Source organism: Mauremys reevesii, linkage group 3, assembly GCF_016161935.1.
Source record: "Mauremys reevesii isolate NIE-2019 linkage group 3, ASM1616193v1, whole genome shotgun sequence".
Taxonomy (NCBI): domain Eukaryota; kingdom Metazoa; phylum Chordata; order Testudines; family Geoemydidae; genus Mauremys; species Mauremys reevesii.
In genome coordinates this window covers 51,559,513-51,579,542 of record NC_052625.1, presented here as the reverse complement: position 1 = coordinate 51,579,542, position 20,030 = coordinate 51,559,513, and the positions used below count along the sequence as shown (strand labels likewise).

General features: G+C 42.7%; 1 long non-coding RNA gene across 1 annotated transcript; it reads right to left on the bottom strand.

Moving 5' to 3' along the window:
- Positions 1-1,142: 1,142 nt before the first annotated feature.
- LOC120401906 lies at positions 1,143-18,409 on the bottom strand. Its single transcript, XR_005596828.1, has 3 exons — positions 17,420-18,409; positions 1,413-1,498; positions 1,143-1,272 (listed from the first exon to the last, which is right to left on the bottom strand). It is a non-coding gene; the product is annotated as an uncharacterized LOC120401906 (long non-coding RNA).
- Between the last annotated feature and the right edge of the window lie 1,621 nt (positions 18,410-20,030).

Below are 20,030 nucleotides of genomic sequence, written 5' to 3'. Positions count from 1 at the left end.
TGAGGGTGGCAGTCAGGCTGCCTTCAGCAGCATGCCTGTGGGAGATCCGCCGGTCCCGCGGCTTCGGTGGCAATTCGGCGATGGGTATGCCAAAGGCGTGGGACCGGCGGACCTCCCGCAGGCATGCCACAGAATCCGCGTTACCAACGGACCTCACACAGGTGCGCCACCGCAAGCTGCCTGTCTGCCGTACGTGGGGCAGCAAAATACATAATGTCGCCCCTGTTGAAGACTGTTATCCTGCCCTCCTCAGGCATCTCTTCTCTAAACATGCCCAGTTCTTTCAAACTTGCCTCAGAGGACTTCTTTTCTAAACCTTTAGAAACCATTTTTATGGACTGTCTCCAAATTGTCCACATCTTTCTTAAAGTGCGGTGTCCAACACTGGACATAGTACTCCAGCTGAAGCCTCACCAGTGATGAGTTGAGAGGAACAATCACCTTCAGTAAATTCCTGTTAATACAGCCATAATGTGATTTGTCTTATTTGCAACAGCACCACACGGTTGACTCCTATTTGTGATCCACTATAATCCCCAGATCCTTTTCTGCAGTACCACTGTCTAGCTAGTTGTTCCTCATTTTAAGTTGTACATTTAATTTTTCATTCCTAAGTGTAGTACTTTTCACTTATCTTTTTTGAATCCATCTTATTGATTTCAGAACTGTGCATCACCTTCCCTTTTGTTCATTTTTTTTAACCAGTAATCGTACAAGTAACATTTTGCTCACCAGAATGTTCATTGAAAGGGGAAATTTCATGAATACTCCTGCAGATGTGCATTTGAATTAATAGTCACAGCAGAAGCTTTCCCATTGCCATCTTGAGAGGTCTTTGTGGGTTTGGGAGTTATTCAAGCAGGCAGTAGAAACAATGCCATGTGACCTAGGTGACCAATCTCACTGCATGAATGGTGAATTATGAAGAGTGTGTGCTCAAAGCTAAAGTTGTGGTTAGTAGTGCACGATAAATCAACGGGTTTAAGCCTGGCTATTTGTTGAATTATTTTTGAATACCAAACAAATTCATAAACATTCACGTTTGTTCACAGATAAACTTGCAAGCAGAAAAAGGAACAATATTCACTGAAGGAATTATTACTGTGAATGCTTCACCAAGGTTTATTAGTAAAATATGTCATGGGGGAAGTAACTATTGTGGTAAATTTATTGACAGTGTTGGAAAATCCCTTTGTATCACTTCTCTCATTCTCTTCACTTTTCCCTTTTTTTCGATTTGCATTGAACTTGATCCTCTGTTGATGTGGAACTCTACAAATTCAGAAGATTAGAAAAGAGTATTTAAAATTAGGTTTGACAGATGGCAAACAAAAAAATGATAAACAGGTTGGCTTTCCACCAATTATTTAAAAAAATTAGAAAAGATTCTGAAAGGAGGCAGGATGAAGCACCTGAAAAGTTGTCCAAGTAAGGCCAACATAGTTTCAGTCATGATGAGTTCAGATTAGCAACTTGCTGAAGTTCTTTAAGGATATTACTGTGTGGGAGAAAACAAGCAAGGAAATTAAATTGAGCCAAATTCAGAGGTGAGTGTAAAGGAGTCTAAGTTGGTATCACATCTTTTTCTGGCCTCCTCAATGTGAGAGCTACACCAATTTGGATGCAGTTGGACTCCTTAGATTCACACCTAGTAGGTAACTGCATCGAGGATGCTGTCATTTATATGCTGTGGTGGCCAGAAGAAGGTGTAAGTTAAAGCAATTTAGACTCACTTATCCTCACTTCTGAATTCTGCTCAATCGATTTTATATATTTAGTTTTTCAAAAAGCATTTGGCAAGGTACAACATCAGAGAGTAATGATTAAAGTGAAGAGTCATGGAATAGGGAGAATATAGGATGCTAGATAGAAAACTGTCTTAAGACAATCAGGAAATAAAGAATAGCCATGGATAGAAACTTGTCATATCAAAAGGGACTCAGCACTCAATGGACCCCTGGTAAAAATCTGGGTGAGGATATCTGAAACAAGATTACAAAATTTGTAAATTAGAGGCATGGCAAATAATGAAGAGCTGTGTAACAAGATTCAGAAAGGTCTACTGACAAAAAAAACTCTATATAGAGCCAGGTCATTATTTATTATTATTATTGTTATTATTATTGTTATTATTATATTTATTAGATAGGTAAGTGAATCAGCAGATGACAAATGTCATTCATTGTAGGCAAAGGTAAAACAATTTGTCTGGTAGCAAAGAGTCAACCTCAGTATGATATGTTAAATGGAACAGCCGTACAGCATTCTGATCAGGAAAAAACATTTGGGAGCCATTGTGGAAAAAAACATGGAAACCATCAGCTTAGTGCAAAGCAGCAGTAAAAGTAAAAGCAAGTAAAAGTAAAAGTTTCTATATAGAGCTTCATTTAAATCCACTGCGACTGGAAGGAAAGCACTGAATGTTTTGTTGTTGTTTTTGTTGTCATTAGGGTAATATCTGTAGACTACAATCAGCAATGAGGACCCAATTGTGCCAGGCAATGTACACACATATAACAAAAGGATGGTCCCCACCCCAAAAGGTGTATAATGTACATATATGACAAGGGATAACAGCTAGATACAACAAAAAGTCTGGAGAAGCAAAAGGTACCAGTGAATCCATGGGCCTCCACTCACTTTAACATCAATGGAAGATCATGCCTTTAAATCAAGAACCTGCCTCTTAAAGGGCCCAAGTTGGCAAAGCACTTAAGCCCTTGCTCAATTTTAAGCATGTGAGTAGCCCCAATGATTTCAGTGGAATTTGGCCATGTGTCTAAGGATAAACACATGCTGAAATGTTTTGCTGAATAGAGATGCTTTCCTGAATCAGGGCTTTAGCGTTCAATAGAGGTGGAAGGTTCTCAGCACCTTATAGGCCCTTAGCAGTGGGGCAAGATTAAGTAAATTGGGCTCAGACTCATGGGAAAAGAGGGAAATGTGAGGTGAGCTAATGGATGTTTTGAACAGTGTGATGGGGATTAATAAATATAGTTAAAAGTCACAAATTAAGATAATTGACATTTACTTACTGCAGTCAAACCCATTTAGTTCATCCCCAGTTGGCCACAACTTTTTTCCCATTAAGTAGGATTTTCCAAAAAGCCATTGACCGCCCACAGACAAAAATCAAAGCATGGGGGGTTTTCAGCTCTTCACTGATAAATGTGCTATATTGCTAAAGAATAAAAACATTTGACTTTTTTAAGATGAAAAGGTGTCCAGTCACCTTTTAGTGACTCCCCTTTACAGCCAGTGAGCACAAAGTCACAATCAAATGGGGGGTAGGGGGGGGAAGGCAGAGCATAAATCCTTTATTTGAGATTGAGGCTGACGTTCATGGCCACGTGACAAGCTGATTTGTAGTGACTTCTCATAGCTTGTTTGAACTGCAGACCTCAGCCACATTTATGCCGTGTCAATGCAGATTTAAAAATTCAGTCTGAACATAAAGTCCTCGATCTTGGGCTGAGGCTGAGGAATGTTCCACACAGGTTACAGCAAGTGGACAGGTTCGTGTTTATGTATAAGTGGATTAGGGCACTTTTGCACCCTCTGATCCTGGGGTTGTCAAGCATTGTGCTGGCTCTCAACATAAATTAGAGCACCCTAAAACTGCTCCAATTGTGCTGGCTGACAACAAGGCCCAGGGAGTATTCTAGTAGCTGTGAATCAGCCAGATGCATAAGTAACCCTTCTTTCCCCCAGCCATGCCCCATACGCTAACAGCTGGTGTAATGCTTCCTGCAACATTCAAAAACTCATTTACAAGGAGGAATCATTTAGCTGTCAGCAAGTGGCCGGTGCGGGGGGGGGGGGAACCAGCAAAAATTTGCTCCAATATATAAGAGAATTAGACCCAATATATTAAATTAAAATGATGGAACAGACTTCAGCCACATTGGCCCCCATTTGTGGAAGGCATGCATACACTTAGCTTGGGTATTCTCCTCATGGTACCTTTTTGAACGAAGGGCATGATGCTGTAAAGTGCTGAGCGTCTCCGGTGAGATGCTGAATACCCTCAACTCTCATTGACTTCAGTGAGCACCCTGCAAAGCAGAGAGGGGATTTCCAAAGGCGTTCAACCTGCATTGAATCACAATGGGAGTTGGGGCCTAACTGCTTTTGGCTCCTTTGAAAAGTGCAGCCTAGGACTATCTGAGTTCATTAGTGAGGTGTAACCAGCTGTGTTATCACCTTGTGATATTTTTATTGTTACTTCAATGAAATTTAATTGCACACCACTTTGGGGAGGCTTTGATTCCTTTGGGATCATTGTGGTTTCAAAAGATCCATGTGTATTTCTTTGGATGGCTGCTTTTGATATTAGTTTTGGCAGCAGATTTTGCTTTAAAGAGTTCTAGTAACTCAGAAATGATCTGCAATTTGCTGACACTGTTCATCAGCATCAGTTATATTACAGCACCGGCAACTGTGATTTGCTTTTTATTTGTAAGGCAGCTGTTAGTCACAACCTGAATTTCATTATCAAGTTTTATTCCCCCATCTGCCAACAGTGTAGCTCATTCATATGTCTGGATTGCTTTGAGGAGTATATTTCATCGAGGCATTTGTTGTCTTCCCTGGAAGAGTGAATGACAGCCCACACTAATACCTTGGTTTAACATCTGAAGGCACTTTTAGGTCAAAATGCTCTTGTCTGAAAAGCCCAATGAGTCCAGTCAGACACTTCTCCAGTCTGACGTATCTACTCCTTGAATTAATTTATCAGTTTTGTCTGAGCCCGAGCCTCTTTGCGTTGGAGTCAACTCAGCTGTCTTTGACCCTTACCCTGCATCTTTCTAAAAAATATGCTCTAATTCAACCATAAATTATAGTGGGTGCACCTAAAATTTTCATCAGCTCTAGTAGCATAGGATAAGAAATCTCTCTTAAACCTTTACTATTTCTAAAACCAGAAGGAACTTTCAACGTGCACTCAGTGTCCTGGGCTCAATCATGTTCACTTGCCTAGTAGAGAAGAATGAGTCCCGGCACTTCAGACATTACTGGGTGAAATTCCATGGCCTGTGTTCTGCAGAAGAACTGGTAAATGATCAGAATGGTCCCTTCTGGCCTTAATCTCTATGAATCTCTCCTTCCACTGAAGTCAGTGGCAAAATTCTCATTGGTGTCAATGGGAGCACAAGCAGATCTTCTGTTTGGTGCCATGTTTGGTGATTCCATGGGGCTATATGAAGTCACTGTATTAACCCTCAGCCGCTCCTTCACAAGGAGCTGAAGTTCTTTTATGAGGTTTCATCCCCCTCCACTCTCATCTTTTCCAGTGATAGCTGAAGCAGCTGTTGCTTCTTCCTCAAGCGCACATAGGTTGCCAGAAAGCCTCAGGGGCCCACCTTCTAATTTCCATACTTGGATGTAAATCTGTATACGCATCATATTTTCTTGAAACAGTAGTCGTGTAGTGAGTCCTACCTTCTGCACAAATGTGATTTAATGGCTTCCTCAGGAACAGTGAGCTCAACATTAAATTGTAAAAAAAGGTACACTTTTTGGTCATTAATGTAATCACTTTAAACTACTCAATATGTCCTATATACGGCTTATTGTATAGCATTTTATAGCATATTACTGCACCTCCATTTATGCCATAAACTGTAAGCACTTAGTGAAAAAAAAAATATTAACACTTAAAACTAGGACACAATGTGATTTCCTTAGCAAAAGAGGAATAGCCCACAGGTTGTAGTACTCACCTGGGATGTGGGGGGACTTGAACTCGGTGTCTCCCACATCCCAGCTGAATACTTAACCATGGGACCAAAAGTTATGAGGAAGATTCTTCTCCCCACCCGCAGACATTTTGTGCGAGCTCAAAAGCAGGGCCCGATCTGATAGGCAAGGTGTGAGCACACTTGCCAGATTGGGCCGTGCAGGCAAGTTAGGCAAAGGAACACCTACCTTTCCCCAGTCCATGTATCACACTGGATCTTAGGCTTCTGGATACCTAGAGCGGGGCAGCAGTGCACATGCATGAAGGCAGAAACATAGGCGCCGAGGGAACTTTTACTGCACTAATTCTGTAGTATTTTGGCATCTTAGACTCACAAAAGGACTTGTCCAAAGTGACAGGTTTCAGAGTAGCAGCCGTGTTAGTCTGTATCCGCAAAAGGAACAGGAGTATTTGCGGCACCTTAGAGACTAACAAATGTATTTGAGCATAAGCTTTCATGGGCTACAGCCCGCTTCATTGGATCCAAAGTGACTGGCCCAGAAACAAACAAGGAGTCTATTACAGCAGGGAATTTTACCCAAGTCACCGAGTCCCAGGTTACTGCTCCAAACACTGGACCATCCTTCCTCTGCTTCAGGCCCTTGAAACTGATTAAGTTATTCATGAAGTAATAACAAAGTTATTCAACAAAAGTTTGTCTGACTGTAGCCCTTTACTTTTCCAATGGGTTTTTCAAAATCTGATAAAGGACTTAGGAACAGTGATAACATGCCTGTCATAAAAGTGATGGTTCTGCCCTCCTTATATATTATTACATTCATAGCTGCAATTAACAAGGATATTTCATTGTTTGTAAATTATGAAATGCAATTAATTGATTTATAGTTTAACTATTCATATTATATGTAATTAGATAAAGTATATCTAAGGCTAGGTAACAACTGGTTACTATATTATGAGAATTTTATCATAATATTATGAGTATATTTTATATTTGTTTGTTTTCTACATATATATATACTAAATTAATAAAAAGTTAATAAAAAAGGATACTTCATTTAGCAGAAGAGGCTGGAATTTCCCTCCCCCCTACATACTTCTTCTCACTGTATTGGTTTCTACATCCGGTGTTTGATTGAGTGATTGATTTAGGGGAGAGTTTCATTTAAAAAAAACAGCTGGTTTTATCTTCAGTGTCAAATGTTAACAGAAAAATCTGTTCAGTACCATATAGTCAGATTGCAAGAGCTGTATGGGATGGCTATGGAGGGCAAAAATCACGCAATAGCTATGAGTTAGCTCTATGGTAAAGTGTGCTAATATTTATTGCACCATATTGCTAAAGAGTTTGGAAGACAGTCAGATAGAAAGCATGACATCATTGATAATAGGGATTTGTGGTTTGTGGGTGGTAAGAATGACGATTATTTGCTGTTTCAATGAGTGACTAAATGTTGATCACAACCGGACACGAGTAAAGCTGCTGCCAAGAAAGAATACAGCACTTTCGGCTGATAGCAGTGTGATCTGCTGGCATAAGTGTCAGCTCCTAGCAAATTATCTTTGCAGGATTTTCAAAAAATAATATCCATTTAGGGAGAAAGCTATGGGCTATTTGTTTAACCCTTTTTCACTCCATGATCACTCAACCTATAGAGCTGATAGCTGTGGGTTCAAGTATCTCTTTAGCTCCTATGGCATTCTAGAACTTCATCCTACTATTAATGGACCATGTGCTTCTTGTGCAAAACATGGCTAGATTCATCCCTTCCATAGCTCCATTGATCTATTTTCAGAGTAGCAGCCGTGTTAGTCTGTATCCGCAAAAAGAACAGGAGTACTTGTGGCACCTTAAAGACTAACAAATTTATTGTAGCATGAGCTTTCGTGAGCTACAGCTCACTTCTTCGGATGCATAGAATGGAACACACAGACAGGAGATGTTTATACATACAGAGAACATGAAAAGGTGGAAGTATGCATACTCTGTATGTATAAATATCTCCTGTCTGTGTGTTCCATTCTATGCATCCGAAGAAGTGAGCTGTAGCTCACGAAAGCTCATGCTACAATAAATTTGTTAGTCTTTAAGGTGCCACAAGTACTCCTGTTCTTTTTCCATTGATCTATGTAAGTCCTTGCTACTGGGAAACCACTTGCATTTGAGTCTTTTCACCTGCTCAAGTCCTTCTGCTTGGGTCCTCGTTACTGGTGTTCATCCTCCCACTTTGCTCCATCCACCAGAGTCTGAGGTCTAGCTGTAAAGGGCTTCCTCCAGACTATGAAGTGTAAAGCAGTTGCTAGACTGCAGGCCCCCAGCTAAGTTTTTCACTGCCTATAGAATAACTTTCTGTCAGAGTGCAGTAAAAGGTGGCAGCTATTTTCCTAATATAAAGAAGAAACCTGCCTTCCATCTCACAGCAAGATGTAAGCATGAAGCTAGGAATAATTTGAGGTGCATATGCAAGTCAAAATGTTCAAGTTTAGTATCTCACATGGAAAAGCTAACATTTCTAACACTTTTAATAGATGGTTTGCCCTAATAGCAAATAGAGATCATTAAATCAAAGTACATGATCCTCAAATTTTGCAATCCTTTCCCCTAAACTCACAATAGCCATATGGTTTTTGGGAATCTCTCAGGCAAAGACATAATTATCTTTACATTGTTTGCTGTGTAAGTGTAATTAGGATACTATCTCTGCTTTTATTTCAGCAGATGGTTCCACACCAATACTTGGTGCGTATGTTGAGTGCTCTTTTGTTGAGATTTCGTAGCTGGGGGTCTCCAAATACAGTCAAATAAACCCAGCCCTTCTGCACTAACTTTTAAAATGTAATCCAAAAATCAGAGTTCCAGATGAATGATACCAATCAAACATGTCAGCATTTGAATCAAATGATAAAGGTACATCATGAAAGATGCATCTTACTACCAGAAGGATTCATTTCACATGGCTAAGTGGAAACAAACTGGAAATATCAGTCAACAAGATGGAGGAAGATGTTTGTATCTAACAAGAGTGCTGAACTCTGCAGCTGCAGGACAAGTTTTGGGTTTCAGTAAGGATTGGGGCATCCATGAAACTTCAGATGAAATTCTGGGGGAGAAACAGCAAGTGTGATCAGTCACATAGGATGTTTATGAAGAAGTCAGCAAGTATCACTTAATTATCACTCTCTTGCTCAGCAATATAATATTACACAAGAACTTAGGTATTTTCCTATTGAATCAGACCCATGGTCCACCTAGTCCAGAATTCTGTCTTTAGCTGTTTTAGATGAATTCACATGTTCAAGGGGGCAAAGATTTGGTATATTTACTATATGAAACAGAACAAAAATCAGGCTATGAATTCTGTAATTTGTTTATGGAAATTTTTTTTTATTTAGAGTGCCATCCCCTCTTAAAGAAAAGTCAAGTAGGATAGAACCATAGAGAGTCTTCATTAGAAATTTTATATAATATATATTTAGTGGTCCCTGGAACCAAACTGCTATGCATCAATTCTTGTTTTCTTGGTTTCATGTAATTAGTATTAAAACAAAAACTTGGAACCAAGAAAGGAGGTCTATGGCATAGCCTAAACTGGATAAAAATGCAACATTCCTGCAGCAGCATCAGATTAAAATAAATCTTCAAGGAAATGCACACAAGACCCACTATTAATATCACACAGTGAATATTTTAGGAAACTTCTTGTAAAAAAAATTGCAAAAGAAAAAACATCCACTTAACATTTCTTTCCTACAGTAGGAATCTAGGCTCCTTGTGTTGATTTGATTCACTTTTTTGCTTACTATTCCACACTGGCCGTTTTAAACAATGTCATTGAAGGAATATTTTCCTGCTATGCTTTATGTAAATTGACTTCCAAATAATTCATCACAATGATAACAATTTTTAAAAATAAGTTGCAAAATCAATTGAGCAAATGCAATCAGTTTTCCACGATTAAGTTAATTACTTATTGCTTTTTTTCTGTTTCCATTTCTGAATCACTCTCAGTTGTCTGGATAGTATAATGGAGTGAAACTTGGCAATTTTTTTAAATAAAGATCTGTGTTCTAATTCTGGTTTATCAATGTTCTATTATTTAGGCCCGAATCCTGCAAATGACTAAGCACATGCCTGCACCTGAGTGGAACCCCATTGCCTTCAAAAGCACAAAGGTGTGCCCACAAGCAGTCAATTGCAGGATTCATCCTACAGTCAGGTTAATTGCTGCAGACTCCTGTGCCATTGGCTACAGTAGATCTCTGGACAGAGGCAAGAGTGTGCACTAAAGGCCCATTCCTGTGAGGTACTGAGTACTGTCAACAAACACTGAACTCCGTGGAAGTCTAGGGTGCTCAGCACCTCACAGGATCGGACCCTAACATATCTGATTGCAGGACCGTGACCTGAGATTCTGGTTGCATCACTGCCATTGTCACTTTCCATTCAAATGTAGGTGCTGAAACCCATAATCAGTCTTGGGCTTTTGAAAGACTGGGATTGGAGCTCCACCATGCTTTAGCTTAAGCACAGCCCAGTGGACTAGTGCGGCTAGGGTGTGGAGCAGCCCAAGAGGCACTGCAGGTTAGAATATTGGAAGAGACGTGGTCGGTGCACCAGGGCCCAGCATAGTGGTTCATCCCTCCAGATTAATGGGAATTGAGGCCACACACTACCTCACAGGACATGCTCAGTACTCTCCAGGACAGAGCTTTAAATTAGTAAATGGAGGAGGAGTCCCTAGATTTGAATGTCTGGGGAGCCAGAGCTGTACATTATTCAGGGTGAAAAGCCCTTCTCTATAGAACTTGCTCCATCTCAGCCTGAACCTTGCAGCCATTGGGGTAGAGCATAACACCCATATTTTTCATGAGGGGGTGATTACCAAGGTGGCATGCAGTTAAATAATACATGCAACACGCCCATGGGCCAACAAGTTATAAATGTTCTTTTTTTATTGTTTGGCAACCAGAAACTATGAAGCAGGCGCTCAGCTGGTGTAAACGGAAGCAGTTCCACTGAAGCCAATGAAGCTAGAGCTACAATACAGCAGCTGAGGATATGGCTTTATACAAGAGGCTCCCATAAATTAAGAAATATATATATACACTAAATAAATAAGCATGCCAGTGATTGGTAATCACTGCCTCTAGTAGGAAATATAAGCAATGGAAAAGTCACCAGCCCTGCTCTTTTATTCATTCCTCAGATTGAATTTCTTTCCACATCATGTTTTTATTAATTATTATTGACCATTATAAAATTTAAAAACCTCTTTTTCCTTTTAAAATGTAATATTGGCCACCAGTGCAGAGGCTGATAAAAGAAGCTATCCTACTCCAATGATCCTAGAGGTTTCTCTGATGGATTTTTTAAAAGCTTTCCAATGCAAAAGAGAAATGAAATCAGCAGGTAGGAAGAAAGATGCAAAGTGAAATTCAAGATGCTAGCTAAGATGGAAAGCTGCATTTCTCCGGAGGTCTTATGCTTCCCTCCTTCCGGAAGACAGGAAAGAGCAGACTGTTCATGACAGAAAAGAGAAAACTTCTGGGGGTCTTTAGGGGAAACTCAATCAAAGAAATTATTTTCCCACAGACCAGGGCCGAGCAAACCTTAATGGCTTTTTTCCTGATTGAAGAATAAATCATCTATTAATTTATGACCTGGCCTGAATATGACAACCCCCCAAATGCTTTCCAATTCTGTCACTATTTGTGCATTTACTTTTCGGTTTGGTTCTCCCCCACTAATTCCGTTAATGAGAGAAATAGTCCTCAAAGATCTTTGCATGTTATAGGTAAAAGGTGCCTAATTAAGAAAAAACAAAAGCTCTTGCCATGTGTTTCCACCCCCCTCCCTCCCCCCCCCCAAAAAAAGGATGAAAGATAAAAATTAAGTGTAAGCACATGGTGAGTTGAGAGACAAGTCAGGTTTTTTAGGCGCGGCCATGGGACCATGTGCAGGTTATTGCAGATGGATGGGAGACTGAAAAGTGAGCAGAAAGGCAAGGCCGTTGAAAAGAAGCACGAGGAAGCTGGTGTATGAATTTTGACACACAATTGCTGATGGGACATGCTATTAACTGGACCTCTGTTGAACTGATGAATGATTCCGGATCACTTTGTTTATTTAAATGGAAGCCAACATTTTAACAGCAGTAAAGAGCAAGCTAAATAATTCGCCACGCAGGCTATAAATGCAAGTATGATCTCCCAGTCTTCTGAAATATATGGGCTGTATTTAAGAGACTGAACCCCATTGCGTCTTGATTTGTATATATACATTGTTTAGGCAGGCGGTACAAGTTGTAAAATAAGATGACAATATTAGCATCTTCCCTTGGCTTTCCTTTGCAGAAACAGCAAACCACAGAGGGAACACCACTCAAGCATTTCCTTTACGCTCATAAGTTAATCAAGAAACATCAGGGGATAAGACAGTTTTATAGCTTTCCAGTCAAATGTGGTGCAACTTGCAGACACCAAGCGATTTTACAGTTCCTTTTCAAGAGTGTGGCAAAAAGTTTGAGCCCTGCTTGGAAGGCTGGCAATATTTTTGCAGGAGAAAATAATGTGTTTGTGACTTGCTACCCTGGCCACCTAAGAAAGACCAAGAGAAGGTTTAATATGTGCGAGGTGAAATAAACTCATTATCAAAAAAACAATCCAAAATAGGTGTTCGATCCCGGCCGATTCTTTGGGATCTGTGGGAGTTGTTATTCCTCTATTTGTCAGTCAAGGAGAGTCAGTCCCCACTTAATTCTGCCTAAAGAGAATAAAACAGGGTGTTTTTCCCCAGTATGGAAGGTGAGGTTTAGAACGTGTGATAAGTTGTGTAAGTCCCCTCCCTATGGCGTTCCTTAGGTCTTAATACTGCAACGGATACTGCCATCGAGCTGGTTTTAAACGAGAGGGGGAAATACAATGGGAATTTCATCTCTTTTCTTTCCCCTTCAACCTTTCGTCGAAGTTCTGACATTTGAAAAACATCGCGAGAAGTCCGAAAAGTGAGGGGGCCGCTCCTTCAAATGTTGTCAAAAAATGTTTCCCCGTTTTGTAGCAAAATCTGATGCGTCATCAACATTCAAAATATTTTGCCCAGCTCGAGTCACCGGAGTTTCCAGATGCCAGTGATGAGAAGCGTGGTGAGTTTATGGGAGCATGCGTGTCTGTTTAGAGACCTAGACACCAAACTGTCGTGTCTACGTGTGTAATATTTCCTGGCTGAACCATGCACGAAGAAAAGAAGTCTACGGTTCAGAGGTCTCTGACCAATCGTTGTAGCATTTCTACTGGCCACGAATCTTCTGGGGAAACTAAAATGATGCCCACCTTACACACTGATCTATAATGCCCGCCCTCGGAGAGATGTCGATTTCGTACAGAAGAGTTCATTCCCTCATACAATTCAGAAGGGACATACATTAAATCGGCTTTGTCAACAAGATATTTGAGGCGGATCTGTTATTTCGGCGTATACTTCACATTTCCTTCCTGTCCACACGACATTTCAGCTTCATGTCGACCCAGACAAAGCGGGATGGTTGTTTTTTTCTTTAAACTGTAACAGTTAACGATCTTTTAAGAGTTAAAAACATAATAAATAAGGTGCGGTATAATTCTGCATTTCAGAAGATCTTGGTACCGATTCTCCAGCAAGGCCTATCAAAAACCAGAGGGTGGGGAGGCGAGGAAGGGGGGAGGATGTAAAATAACTTTCCATCTTTTCTTCCTTCAAACCTGTGTGAAATAACTGTCCAGCCGTCGTCTCTTCGGAGCTGCTGTATTGCACCCCGCACCCGTGTCTTGCTGCCTGCGGGCTTTGAAACGATTCTGCAGCGTTGAAAGTGGCCTGATCCTAAGGAAGGGGGAGAGACAAGCGGCTGCCTGCACTTTTTTGTGTGTGCATTTCAGCCCAAAGCCCCTTGCAAAACAATCCGGAGAGGAACGCGGCCTCTCTTGCAAACACGGTGTTTCTTGATTGATTTTAAACCTGTTTCTCGCTCACTAGAAACCTTGACAGCCAAACAAGCGCGCGGTTTATACGCATTAAAACGTCGATATCGCCTTAATGGCTGCGGAGGGGCGAGACACCTCTTCGCAGGGATTCTCATAAAAGCCCTTTATTTAGTTTCAAACATTTTCTTGTAATCAATAAAAGTTGCCTGTTATCAAGCAGCACATTTAGCAGGGCAGTTTATTGCCTGCCGGGCGGATTAAGGGAGAGACAGGAGTGCACCATACATGGAAGGGACTCCTGATTCCCTAGATCTTAGGCTCGGCTTCATAAAATATACCCATCCATTACAGTGCCGATATCTGGAGCCAGCAAATATATACAGACTATAAATTTTCACTGGCCCTGCTCTGCGGTACTCAGAGCGGTCCCAGCTCCGCCTGCCCGCATTCTCCGCAGGGAGCTGGGGCTGGGAGGGGGCGGGTTTCAGGAGAAAGGAGCCGGGCAGCCGAAAGATCTTCGCCTTGTCATTTATCAAGTCCGTTATGACTCTGAGATGGAGCAAATGGGTTGTGTAAAGAGGCAACGCTTGACAAGGTGGCATCGTTATCCTGTCCAAATGATGCATAATATTAGTATTAGGGCTTAGATCATCGCATGCTTTTAAAATCATCACCGCTAACTAGAGGCAGAGGAGGGGGGGAGAGAGAGGGAGAGCGCTGGGGGCTGCCGGGGGCAAAACTTTCCATGTTGGTAATGATTATAGATGGCAGGATTTATGGGAACGGACGTGCACACATGTAAACATGTCTACTGTACAGAGAGCGAGAGAGAGATGGGGGGGGATCCTGATTGGAGCGGGGATTTCTCCGGAGTAAAGGGTTTAGGGTTGACCCCCTAACGTTGTGGTTTGCAGGAGATCAGCTCTCTACACACAAAGTGCATATGCCATACAGAGGGACAAGGACGCAAAAGTCCTGCCTCAGCCAGAGCTTTGCGGGCTCTTTGCCTGCGCGTGGAGTTCAGGACTGGGCCCTTCGCGTTTTGTGTCTTTACCGGCTCCGCCCCCAAACCCAGCTCCTCCGCCGGCGTCAATTGTCACCGCCGCACTGAAGTCAATAGAGCTATGGCAATTGGCAATTGGCAACTGGCAGCAGCAGCAGATCTGCCCAAGCAGTGTAAATAGTTCCCGCGTTGGGTTAAACGCTAGCGGCCCCGGGGAATTAAGAATTATGTTCAAAACGGGGTTCAGCGGAGACAGAAAGCAAGAGGTGCATCCGGAGCGAGAGAAATGCGGAAGCGACGGGGGCTATGAAGTGGTCTGGAGTAAATTCGGGGGCAAAGGAGGGCAGTTTGAAACTGGACAAATCCTGCATACCACTGGGAGGTGTTGTTATCCCAGACTCTGAAAACACGTCGCCTTCTAGTAGATCCCATGACAACAGGCACATTTTACATGAGATCCAGCACATTATAACATGTGCCGCATTTTCTTTTATTTTTCCCCCCAAGACCGATCGGATCCCAAGTGTATTTTGCGGGTCCAATCTCTGTCTTTGAATTTGTGATTCCAGGCCAGGTTGCAACTGCTGAAATGGCTCCACGTCGGCGAAGTCCCTTTTGATGTCCCACAGCTGACGGTCTGCTTTAATAAAAGTGAATTGAGCAGGGCCTCCAGCGACGCCTCCTCGTTAGCAGGGGCTTCTGGGGAGGTGGCTCTTCTGTTTCTTTTTTTCCAAAGCCACCTCTGAAGAGTTAAAGGGGGAAGAACTCAATCAAAAGAAAAGAAAATGCAACTTTCCTCTTCAGTTTCTTTGATAAATACGGGAATTAGCCCATTTCCCAGGGCAAGACGTAACACAACGTGTTACTGGGCCCATCTGGAGGGTTTATATTATACATTATTATTACACGAGACACTGATTTCTGATACTCTCGAAGCCTGATAACTTGGAGGGGGGTCCAGTATGGTATTAATGCTGAAGGAAAACAAAGCAACATATCCACGGATTTTTAATCACCATAAGTGCACTGGCTTAGGGGTTGTATTGTCCCCTGTATATAGTTGTGATCGTGTACAGATGCGGAGAGAGAGCAGAGGGTTGATGGAAGGTGGGGTACGACGGATGGCCTGGCAAGAAACATGCACTGGCGGGATTTGGTGCCTTGAAGCCCCGTTTTGAGAGGCAAACAAGGAGCTGAGGCTCGAACATGGCAAACCTGGCATCCGATTTCAGGAATTCGGTTTAATTAACCCTCAGCCCCACCCCGAAAAACTCGGTTACGGCTTCTGAGTGCGACGCAGAAGGTTTGTTGTACAGGGGTTAAGTCCCAGCACTGTTCTCGCTCACCTAGCTCCCAGAACCACATCCCGTTTAGGGGAAGGAAAGAGAACCAGACTGCGAGGACGTGGGTAATTTCTGAGAGCAGAGTGGGAAGGAAAACAAAAGACATCAAAGAAGAGAAGGAGGGGGAGCGCCACTGAAAGGACACCCTGGACTGATGTAACTTCTGTGGTGACGCTGGGGTGGGCTTTTCCCATGAGACTATTCTGGCTTTTTCTGGGCATGGAAAAAGATGGATCCAATCAAGGAAGGGCCTGAGCAAGTCATTCAGTGTAGATCTCCTAGCGAGTGTGAAACAGCCCCACCAACCCCCCACACTGCTGTGTCCTTGACTGAAAGGCCTTTCTTGGCAGCCATTGGGGCCTGCAGCATCATAGAACATCAGGGTTAGAAGGGACCTCAAGAGGCCATCTAATCCACCTCCTGCTCAAAGCAGGACCAATCCCCAATTTTTGCCCCACATCCTAAATGGCTCCCTCAAGGATTGACCTCCTAACCCCAGGTTTAGCAGGCCAATGCTCAAACCACTGAGCTATCCCTCCCTCCCGCTCTGGGCCTCTGCCAGGCATTCCTCCAGCTTCCCAAACTCCAGCTCCATTCCAGGGCAGTGAAGGGTCTAATCGCTTTCTAGCGTTTATAAAAATAGTGCATTGACTCTGGCCCCAAACGCTGCGTGACCTGAGCGCTCTCCGCAACTTTACACCCAACGCTGTTACTCTGCCGGTTGAAAAAGCACCGAGAACCTCTGTGCCTTGGTGTAATGTAATTGTAGGTGGACAAACGATCTCCGTGTTTAAACTGGTTTAAGAGAAAAAGTTTAGAGAAAATAAATTACGTCGATACAAATATTATGACGTGTTTCCAATGGAAAACTGGCATATCCAGCTTTAGATACAAATGAATTTTCTATGCTCTCCAATAGAAACTGATCCTTTATGGTATCTCAGAAAAATGGCATTCAATAGAGAGAGAGAGAGAGAGAGAATGTCCCTGCAATCGAGAATGGAGCACTGCAGAACTTCCCTAGCTAGTGAGATTCTTGAAAAATTACCCAGATGAAAACGATTTAAATCGACCAGCAATAACTCTTTATCCTTTAAAACTACCACGCCACACAATTCCCATTTCCGTCCATATATTTCATGGCGGTTTCTAAATGCTCAGGCGACACGCGGGGGTTGTTATATTGAGATTTTCCAACCCCGGTTTCATGGCCCTCGGGGGATAGTCTTGTAACCAGATCGAGCTCTGTAACCTTTTCCTCCCCATGGGCCACCACGGTTGTTGGTTTTTTCCCCCCTCCCAAACCGAATTCCCCCAGGAAGTCAAACGGGCAGCTCTACACGCGGCCCACCCAGTGCACGCATTAACACCGCCTCGGAGCATTTCAACCCCGCTCTTTAAAGAGATCCGTGTCACCTGCTCCATCCGTTGATTTGGCTAGACGGGGGCTTTGCACGAACTGGAGGCTTTACAGTACTATCCATTTTGTTCGTTTCAATAAAAAGTGAGCTGGCAGCGTGCAGAGCCCAGGTCAGGCGTCACCCAAAGCCTGGGCCAGCTGCGGAGAAACGGGCACGGATGGGAAAGCGGGAATCACACGCATAGGAAGGCAGAGGGCACCTAATTGGAGCACGCTCACATTGACAAAGGCCAGCTTGAGGGTCTTGGCACCAGTAGCCGTTGGCCTCCAAACTATCACGTTGCCTTTAAGACCACTCACTGCGCGCCCCTGTATGTTTGTACCCGTGGAATCGCTCAGTGCTTCGGGTGCAAGTCCCCTCAATGAAAAGCGGGGAAAGTCTCCCTCCACAGACCTTGCAGTATAATTTGGCAACTCTCCTAAAACACCAATTAGCCCAGGCTAAACCCATTAAGGCAGCGGCGGCTCTCTGGTTTCAGCCAGGTGGTGCAGATCAGAGCGCTTGGAACTGCAACAGGAACCTTTCCCTCCAGCCAGGACCTCACAGCAAACTTGTACATCCATAATACGCTTAATGGAGCTCATTAGGCTGGGAGTCCCAGGCTTTAGGGGAAGGAAACTTCCTGACCCGTGTGTGTGTGTGTCCCACTCCACCACACTGCTCCGGATTGTTTAGAGAGAAGGGCACTTTCCATGTTTGTTGATAACCAGGCGGGGGAAGGGAGGGACCCATCACTCAAACGGGGGAGATGTCCCGTCAATCCAGGATGGCTTCCAGCGACGCTTTGTTTGGAAGACCTTAGGCATGGTTGTCCCGGGAGTTGCTCGAGGCGAGTTCGAGTGTATGTGCTCTCAGGTATCCCCCTTCTCTCGCAACCCCAAAGAGCAGGAGGAGCTGCTATTTAGCGATATCAGCTGGGAAGTTCTCCAACTCTCCACGGTACTTGGGCTATCTAATTGGTTTTCACTTTAATTACACCAGCAGATTCATTTACCGGCCAATGATTCCTTAAGACAAATGAGATCATAACAAACCCCTTAGGCTATTTAAAGCAATTAGTGAGTGAAGCATGGACTGATAATCACTCTCCTTTAACAAAACAGTGTGTTTGTGATTACATTGATCTAAATTGCTATTGCCTGTTGAATATACCTTCACACAAGCATCGGGCATTCATCTCTTCCAAAGGTTGCTACAGAATGTCTCCCCAACCTCGTGTTCAACAAGAATGTATTTCAAACGGTCTCTGAGGGCTTTTATTCCTATGAATCTGCCCCTTTCTTCCCCCCACGGCTTTTGACACCTTATTTTTAGAGGTAAATATTTAGCAGGTTTCACAGTCGAGGGAGCTGCTGTTGCAACCTTATAAAAAAAAGCATCAAAACGTAATCCCCGAGGACGGGAGATGGAAGAAAATGTTTCATTCTTCCGACCAAAAAAAAAAAATCAAAGTAAGGCTACACTTGCCGAGGTGAACAAGGACATTTTGCTATTGGAGGTGAAGTCTGAAAGGAGACTTCAGATTTCTTTTTTAGGAGTCTGTCCAGGTCCACGGTCGAGAATACACATAGCAAACGTTGTGCCTGAATTATAGCTGAGGGTTTGCTTTATTTGAGTTCAGTGGTGTTTATTTAAGAAAGTGAATAAAGGTTTTGTGTAAACAGCCATTATTTCTGATGAGCGCTCCACAGCAATAAGGAGGGGGGTGTTTTTTGTTTTTGGATTATTTTTTAAGCAGAGATTGTGGCAAAAGTTGACATTTCGGAGATTGCAATTTGTCTTATGGACGCCAGCCAGTCCCGAAGCATAAACTATAAGGAAGATTGTGTGGGCGGGCGTGTGAAATAGGGATTCCGAACCAAGTCAAGTTTGAAAACAATTCTGTAAACTTAAGCCTGCTCTCAAAATACGTATTTGTCCAGAAACGTAGGCTTATTCCACTGAACTAACTAGGGATGTGAACTCCACGTTTCTTCAGGTTTCTATGCACTTTCTCGTTTTTCCTAATTTTTAACACAGACAGCTTTTTGATAGACGCAGAGGGACGGAACAGAATTAAATCAAGAACTTGTGTGTGTGTGTGTCATGCTAATATATGTAAATGTTGTGGCAATTTCTCTTGCAGTGACATCTGTTTCATAACATGAATATCTTCTAATCGACACGATTTCAATATATTTCTCGTATAAAAATGTGCCTGTTTTGAAAATGTGGATTATGTCAGAGGCTGGTTTGTATCTCAGCGTTTGTTTGGCTATTGGGAGATTACTTGTAAGTAATTGTCCAGGGGGACTAGAATCCTATGGAAAATCTGCATGCAATGTGGTTAAATATCAGACTGTCAGAAACATATGCTTCTTTGTAAACTACTCGTGAAAAGGAGCCCTGCTGGGTGCTGGGGTTGAGAGAAAGAGAGAGACCCAAAGTGGGTTTTATTATAGGTGATTAGGAAAGTTGCCATCTTCAGATAAACTAGTACGAAAAGGCCTCACCGTTTATTATTAATGTTATCCACCATCACCATGAAAAATGGGGAGGAGGGAGGGAAATATCTTTTTTCTCTCCTCGGTGTAATCGATAAAGTTCCCCTGGCTGTTTCTCATGAA